At 36.9% G+C, this 9221-nt stretch overlaps 1 pseudogene; it reads right to left on the reverse strand.

Moving 5' to 3' along the window:
- Nucleotides 1-397: 397 nt before the first annotated feature.
- LOC141507025 (ELAV-like protein 2 pseudogene) lies at nt 398-3445 on the reverse strand (annotated as a pseudogene).
- Nucleotides 3446-9221: the final 5776 nt, after the last annotated feature.

The following is a 9221-nucleotide window of genomic DNA, read 5'->3' on the forward strand; positions in this document are numbered from 1 at the left end:
AAATATTCTGGTAAGTTTTAAAAACTCACTATGTGTTATAGGAAGAGATTTCTCAAAGCATTCAAGTCAAAATATTTATTCTAGGACCATCAAAAATTTCTTTAACATTTATTTTTGTATAAAAATAGATGCTTTTCAAAATACCATATCAAAGAAATTCATCTCTTTGGTAAGATACTGCTTCATGAAAAGTTCTGTAGAATTCTTACAAAAAGCATTTATAATGTAATACCTCTTCCCCCACCTCAATCAAGAATGCACAACAGATATAGTTTTAAACATTTACCAATATATAAAGTTCTCTTAACTTGCTTATGTTGTATAGTTTTCATATATAACTGGACTGAGGACAATCAACTCATCAGGTTTTTTATATTTTGTTTGTTTTAAGGGATGTCTACAATACCCTGTTTCTCAGTTGGTATCCATTTAGGCTAGCCATGACTTTGATGGACTTATAGTTAGTCATGGTCACAAATCCAAAACCTTTGCATTTACTAAGTTAAAGTTATGAATTACCTTCATGTTGATGACAGCTCCAAGAGGCTGACAAGATGCCACGGGATGCTCTCCTCTGCACACAGTGGCGAGTTGAACACAATATAACATCACCCTAATCCTGTATGTCCTGAGATACTAATTTCAGCCAAATTAATCATTCCATCTATATTCATTTTATAAAACTACTAAAATATTGAGCCTACTGAGCTAGTGGTGCTGGATACTTTCTTTGGGAGATGGATACAGCTGAGTGAGGATGACCCAATTGGTTTTTTGACTTCAATTATTAGCAGACATGACAGTGATTGACTTTTTTGGTACTAGGGGGTTTCTGGCCATTTTGACCTTCGATCATTTCTTTTGTCTTGATCCAATAATCAAATCAAATAAACTCTCCACCCTTTGATATTCCAATGACTTGGTGAACTAGAATATGGGAAGTAATAATTTTCCCATATTGAGAAGAAAACTATTTTGATTGTTTCTTGGTCATTGTTTTTGGAAGTCCACTAACATATAAATATACATACATCTCTGATCAAAGTCGAAGTCAGGAAAATATAGGAAGCATTTATTGCTTTGGTTTGAGGTCTCAAGCTATTCAGCATGTTGAAAGCTTTTTCTGGGAACTTCAGGGTCCATATGCTTCATAGAATGACACTCCAAGAACTGCTCTGTTTTTGTTTCTATTCTTATGAACTTAAAAGACTCTATTTCTCCAATACTCCATAGGAACTTTTCAACTTTTCATCCATTATGTTCTGAGGAGAATAGTTGACTATTAAACTAGTCTTTCTTTCTTCTGTGTTTCCAAATCTTCAATTTACAGAGATGTTAAGTAACTTTTCTAGGATGACATAGAGAATAAATATCAAAAGTAGGATCTCACATCATCATTACCTGACTCTAAACCTCTTCCCCCCCTTTTCAGGACTTTCTGTTTTGCTATATTGCCCCAAGTTTGACTTTTCTGAACAATATTCCATTTTTCTGTCTCCTTGATCTGATCTTTCTCCTCAGATCTTCAATCTGTAACCATATTTCAGTAGAAAGAACACTGCATTTGGAATCAGGAGCTAGGCTCAAACCACATCTCTTAATATCAGTGTTTCTTAGAGTCCTTTTCTGTCAAATGGAGGCTTTGGAATGGATAACCCATTTCTGGTCTAGCTCTAAATCAGTGATTGGAAGACCCTAGTCACAAAGATGACAATAGACAATCTTCTAAATTCAATAAAACTGACTTTTACTTTTTTACAGAAGAGGGAGTGAATCCTTTCCCCCAGGTCCTGGGCAAATTTCTGACATAAAGAACATATTTAATAAATGCTTGCTGATGGATTGATAGTAACCTATTAATGAATTCCTTATTGTTTTTTTTTTTAAGAAATTAGACTTGGAAAGGATCTCAAGTGGTGTTTTGTCCAATTCCTTCATTTTATAGAAATTAAAACAAATACATGGACATCATCTTCTCGAAGGCCATAGGTCACAAATAGAAGAGTAGGCATTATCTTCCAAGTCTGACTTCCAGAAAACCCTTTCCACATTCGGATTTGCTGACATTTATCCTGAGTTTTCCTTTTTTGCAACTTGTGCCCATTAGTGTTATTATTCTCTCTGGGGCAAAACAGAACAAATCTAACTCCACTACCATAGGAGAGTCCTTCAATTACTTCAAGAATTCCATTAACTGCCTCTCCATGTCTGTTCCCTAGGCTAAACATTCCCATTGTTTTTGGTTTTTATGTATCACATAAATGTCAGACATCAGAATAACGTTTTTAAATCTATAGATGCATAAAAATGTCCTTTCTTTCTTGAGTCTGAATATAATGATGCCTGGCTGTCTTGTATGTAGAGTTTCAAGGTTTCTGTAGTGCCTTGCAAATATTGGACCTTTTTATTGTCACGGCATCCGGGAAGAGAGGCATTATTATTATTTTCACTAGGAATCGATTATTCCAGATGAGGAAACTGAGGCACATAATGGTGAAGTAAATTGTACAAGGCCACACAGTTACTTTAAAAATTGTTCATAAGGGCCTCACTCTAAAAGAATCAGACTGAGGAAAGATGTAGCAAAATGAGTTTATTATTACATAAGAAGTATTTGCAATCAAAATAAGGCTAAGTTCAACTGTAGAAAGACAAACTTGTTGAACATAAATTTAATTCTGATAGTTTAAAGTAGAAAGGGGGCATGGATTTATATTATATCAACATTACGTTCCAAATCTAGGGAGATGACTAATTACTAAGGGGAATCGAGGCACATGTGTGTGTGTGTTGCCCCTTGTCTGGCAGATCGACAACTTTGTTGTGAGAGGGCTGGCACATTTCCCTGTGCAACCTCTTGCCATGGTTTCAGCTTGTGATAGGAGGCAAGTAGTCATATTTGCATCTTTAGGCCACGTCACTTCCATAGCTAAAGTGAATGGGAAGTAGGAGTTACACCCAGATGTACATGATAGTAGTAGACGAATTCTGCAATACATCTTGGATGTGTCTGAAGTTGAGTTGTCCTGAGTCCAGGTCTAGTGCTGACCCTTTGTCCTGACACTTACTTAGACATGGTAGCCACTGTGCAGAAGATATAGAACAAGGCACTTAGATAGCAAGTGGATAGAACACTGACCCTGAAGTCAGCAGGAACCGAGTTCAAATTCTGTTTCGGACATTTGACGTTCACTGTGTGACCATGGGCATGTCACTTAACCCTGACTGCCTCATAGTCAGGACAATCTCCAGTCATCCTGATTGATACCTGGTCCCTGGATCCAGTTGGCTCTGGAGGAGAAAGTGAGGCTTAGTACAGCTCCCCTTCAATCAAAGGTAATTCATGTGCTTGTCATGGCATTACCTCCCTCTTGATGTCTTTGAGAATGATCATCATCATAGAACAGGTATCAAGAGTAAGATCCTCAAACTGCATGGTCGTCATAACGCTGCTGAGTGAAGCATAAACCAGATGAAATGGCATTGCCCTCAGACTTTAATATGTTGATTTTTTAATGAGAGAAGAAATATATTAACATGGGTAGTATTTTAAGTCATTATAATGCCTGCAGGAATCCTAGTGGTCCTTATTCTACTTCAATTGGACACCATTGCTATAGAGGATAAAGGAATGTCAGATATGGACTTTTTCTGCTTTCTAAATCTTATGTGTAGAAGGGACCAGAAAAGAATGCTGTAATAATAAAAGCTAGTAGTTAGTGTTGTCAATATTAAAAAAAATGTATTGTGGCACTAGATAGAGTGCTGGACCTGAAGTCAGTAAAGTATGAATTCAAATCTAGCCACAGATATGTATGAACTGTGAGATCCTGAACAAGTCACTTAACTTTTACTTAGTTTCCTCATCTTTAAAATGAACTGAAGAAAAAAGGCTTTCTTCACCAAGAAAATTTCAAATGAGGTTATGAAATAGTACATGATTGAAACAACTGAACAACAAACACAATAAAAGGTGTATAGATGTATTTATTTTGTTGTTTTCTGCCTTTGTTTTTGAAAAGGAGGAATGACAATATTGGTGATATATTTACTTATGTATGAATTGGTTTTCAGACTTGCACAGAGTCATTAGCCTCACTCTTCCATTATCATCACAGTCTAGTGGCAGAACAAAAGTCAAGATGACTGGTGATGGCCCAGGATGCAGAGGATGACTATGGTGCCTTCAGTGCTTCACCAAGCACTGAATACTGCATAGGCCCTGCTTCAGCCACCTCCATGACCAATGGAACAAATTTGCTCTCATCCACTCATTCTGAGAGGGGGGAGTCTTCTCATTCCCTTCAACTCATTGATTGGTTTGTGCACTTTTACATACCCTGAACCTGGGTTAGCTCATCTACCAAGACAATTTACCAGACTGTGGTTGTTGTGTGTAGCTTCAGGTAAGAGCTGAATAGCAGGTGGATGCAAAAGTGGATGAACAGCTCTGAAATAGGTTCATCAAGTCTTCCTGCTGGAGGTGTTAGTCTTTTTGAACACTATGTCTCCATAGGTTTGCTTGTACATGTTTTTAGGTTTTCACAAGGCAATGAGGTTAAGTGACTTGCCAAAGGCCACACAACTAGGTAATTATTAAGTGTCTGAGGCCAGATTTCAACTCAGGTCCTCCTGACTCCAGGGCCAGTGCTCTATCCACTGCACCACCCAGCCACTCCTGTTTGTACATTTTTGAATACATATAAAATATCTTTGTGAAAGTATGTATATTGTGCTTATAGACCTATCAAATAAATGCTATTAACCCCATTGTACAATTGAGGAAACTGAAGTTTATAGAGGTTTTCCAAACTCTAAATCTAGTACTCTATACAGTATGCCACCTAGATGATTCTTAACCCTAATCCTTTCATAACCTTAAACCTGATCATTAAAAAGCTATTAACTCTTGAATGAACTGTCATCTTCATCATTATCATCATCATCATCATCATCATATCATCATCATCACCATCGCTATCCTCATCATCACTACCACCACTGCTTCCCCATTCATCCTTGACCATGTCATCGCTTTCCATTTTCACTATTAAGTCAACTAAAATTGTTGGATGTGACATAGTCACTTTTTGTACATGATTTTGCATATGTATTTGTGGGCATTTATCATCATTCAATTATACAATGCTTTTCTTTGAAAGGATAATAATAGATTGAATGATCTGTGGGTTTAGGAAAAAGAACAAAAATAGAATCATGGGATCAACCTTTGTGACCCTCCCCATCTCCTAATTGGCCTAGAAGGCAACATCATCAGGGGTTGCATGAGAAGGCCATATTGTCCACCTCTCCACTAAAAATGTCGCACAGATCCTATTAAGAACACACATACAACTTATCAAAGAGCACAAATTACTTCTCATATTTTTTGAAAGTAAAAACTGAGAACCAAGGCTCTGAAATATATTGTTACTGACACATCTTTTGCTATAAGTCTTCTAAGACATTTATTCTGAAAGGAAAGGATTTTTTCCCACAAACATTTATTTGATTAATAATGGCCACAGTTGTATAATATCCAGGAAGACATTGTTCATTCTCCTCAGTCAATACTGCCTTGTATTTGAAGTGGCTTCTAGATTCTCCAAGAATTTGGGAAAACAAAGGACTAGGAGACATTTAATGTGTCCTCGAATCCCACTCATCCTTATAGATAGATGTTCCACATATGTTAAGTACATTGACAATTTTAAGGTCTGTTTCTGTGACATCAAACAGTGGCACATTTGGACCTGGGAGTTCCTCAGTGTTGAAAACCTCCTACTAGTGCAGATCATGCCCCCTTTCTCAGTCATTTTTACCAAATAGGCTTGGGCATGCCATATTTTTTGTCCAAAGGCATATTGTTTCTGAATGGCACAGAGAAGGTTTGAACCATGACTTTCTGACTTTACTCATTCTATCATGTTGTTATTCAATCATGAGGAGGAGGAAGAAGATGATGATGTTCCTTGAAGAAGTTGTAATAATTTGGACATGATCAAGCTAATTTTTCCCAAGATAATTATAAAATATTTGGAGTTTATGGGTAATTTATTTTCCTCCCTAACCCGAGAACAATGTCTATGGAGGGATCAGGAATTATGAATGAAATAGAGGCAGAATGGAAGAGGTAGCTGGGTATAGGAGCACAAAGACCAAATGAGGAAAATGATCTATTGGCTTAAAATAATCAATAAATCCTAACATTTAGAGAGCATGTGATGATGTTCTTTTTTATTTGTTTTTTACTTTTGTATGGCAATAGGGTTAAGTGACTTGCCCAAGGTCACGCAACTAGGAAATTATTAAGTGTCTGAGACCAGATTTGAGTAAGATCCTCCTGACTCCAGGACTGGTGCTCTATCCACTGAACCACCTAGCTGCCCATTTATGTTCATAAAAGATACATAAATTGATGTTCTTGTGATACAAGGTGGGAGTGCCTCTGTAGGCAAGTACCTTAATTTCTCTCTGATGCAATACCATTTTGGTGTGTTACTTGGTATGTGATTGAGTCTTGCTATAATAATTAGCCCTTATTCAGGACTGGTTCCTCCTTGACTTGACTGCTATTGAGTTCTGTAGTTGAGCTTTTGTGGGCTTTTGTCATGGTTAGAAGCTTCCATATCATCAACTGTTGCATTTTATCTCTGATGTTCAGTTCCCTCAATTGGGAAAATATGATCACAACAAGGTCTGAATAAAGAGTCAAGGAGAGTTCAAGTCAAGAAAGAAGGGACACTTATAGATTCAAGGTCACAGGATGCAGAGATGAGATAGCTAACCTCCTGGCTCATACTGCTTGGTGTTTCACACCCACATGGTCATAACATTTCTTCTTCTTTTTCTTCATTTAAGTACCATGAGGGAGAGAACACAGATTTGACTGTATGAGCTTTTTGTATGTACACTTAATTATAAATCAGTAGCCAATTCAAAAGGTTTTCTGTCACTCTGTAGTGAGAAGAGGCTGGATACTTATATAGCTTCTGAATCAGAGTCCTTTTATCATGCATTCATTAATTTCTGGAAGCAGGCTCTTCTCTGGCTGGATAAAAGTTAAGTCGTAGTACATCTACTCCTAGGGATCACACAAGAGCTAACTGGTCAGTCTCTCTCTACCACAAGGGCACTTTCCTAGTACAATATCATTGCAGAACAATAAATCAATAACCAAACATTTATGGAGACCTACTCTCAGTGGTGGCTGCAGAGACTTCGAGAAAAATAGTAAAATTGTCCCTGACACCAAGTGGCTAAGGGAAATCACTTTGGGCAAATGTGCAGAGGTTAGATTAAAATACAAAGGGAATCAAAGCAGAAAGATCAATTAGGAGGCCATGACACTAGTACAGGTGAGAGGTGAAAAGTCCTTCCAGAAACAATAATAATTCATAGCCGATTGGGTATGTGGGATGAGTAAGAATGAGGAATCAAAGATATTATTGAATTTATGAATCTCAATATTGAAAAGATGCTAGTGACTGTGTCCATTTGGAGAGGCAGTTTCCAGACTAGGAATTTCCCTAGTCATTGAAATAATAGTTATGATCTAAAATGTATAACTGCCTGGGCACAGACATACACCATTTTGATTGTCAACACTTGGATGAATAAAAATTAATTAAATATGTGACCACCTTCCATCTACTGTGCTTAATACTGGAAAGAAAAAGACTCTCTCTCTCTCTCTCTCTTTATATATATATATATATATATATATATATATATATATACAATGACAAGAAAGGACAAAGATCAGTGTTGGAAGGAATGTGGGAAAACTGGTACACTAATACATTGTGGGTGGAGCTGTGAACTCATCCAACCTTTCTGGGATGCAATTTGGAATTACACCCAAAGTGCAACAAAAATGTTTATACCCTTTGATCCAGCAATACCACTACTGGGTCTATACCCTGAAGAGATGCTGAAAAGGGTAAAAACATCACTGGTACAAAAATATTGATAGCTTTCCTGTTTGTGGTGGCAAAGAAATGAAAATCAAGTAAATGCCCTTCCACTGGGGAATGGCTGAATAAATTGTCATCTATGTATGTCATGGAATACTATTGTTCTATTAGAAACCAGGAGGGATGGGAATTCAAGGCAGCCTGGGAGGATTTGCATGAACTGATATTGACTGAGATGAGCAAAACCAGAAAAAACATTATTTACCCTAAAAGCAACATGGGGGTGAGGATCAACCTTGATGGACTTGCTCATTCCATCAGTCCAACAACTAGGGACAATTTTGGGGTATCTGCAATGGAGAAGACCATCTGTATCCAGAGAAAGAATTGTGGAGTTTGAACAAGGAACAAAGATTATTATTTTCTATTTAGAAAAAAAGCCATTATTATGTAATTTTGCAATCTCTTATATTTTATTTTTGTTCCTTCAGGATATGATTTCTCTCTCATCACATTCAACTGAGATCAATGCATACCATGTAATCAAAATAAAAACTAACAGACTGCCTTCTGTGGTGGGTGGGGGAGGGAAGCAAGATCAGGGTAACAATTGTAAAACTCAAAATAAATAAAATCTTTCTAAAAAATAAAAATATATAAAAAGACACACATATACAAGTATGATGTTCATATGCATGCAACACAAATATGCACATATATGAACACACACGTGCATGGGCAGAAATACATCTTCATATACATAATGCCTATATACACATCATTTTTTCTCTGTTCTCAAAGAGATTTCCTTTTACTAAGAGGACATCAATTACACATTTACACATGCATGTAGATACAACACACATAGAACACTCTAGATAAGATGGAGATATATGAGCACCACCCATATGCCAGCTGGTCTAAACATATACAGATAGATGGATAGGTCCAAATAGAGCTGCATATACACATATTTTTTTCCACTTATCTCAGAGATTTCATTCTAAGGGGACCCCAAATAAATACAATTGTAAGTACACTACAGTAAATCAATTAACCAAAGATAAGTTCCTAGTCTGTGCTGACTCTTAAGCCAGAAATGCACTTGCAAAGTCACCTTTCCTTGTCCTTAAAACCCTGACATTCTATCTATAGAGACAGCATGATAGGCATATGCAGAGATTATAAAATGTCAATACATAGATGATGCTTTTGGTGGGAAGCACTAGATTCGAAGGAAGTCAAAGCCAGTCTTCTACCTCAAAAACCATTGCATGGTCTATGGGATATGTCTAGCCATGGCCT

The sequence above is a fragment of the Macrotis lagotis genome, chromosome 1 (assembly GCF_037893015.1).
Source record: "Macrotis lagotis isolate mMagLag1 chromosome 1, bilby.v1.9.chrom.fasta, whole genome shotgun sequence".
NCBI lineage: Eukaryota > Metazoa > Chordata > Mammalia > Peramelemorphia > Peramelidae > Macrotis > Macrotis lagotis.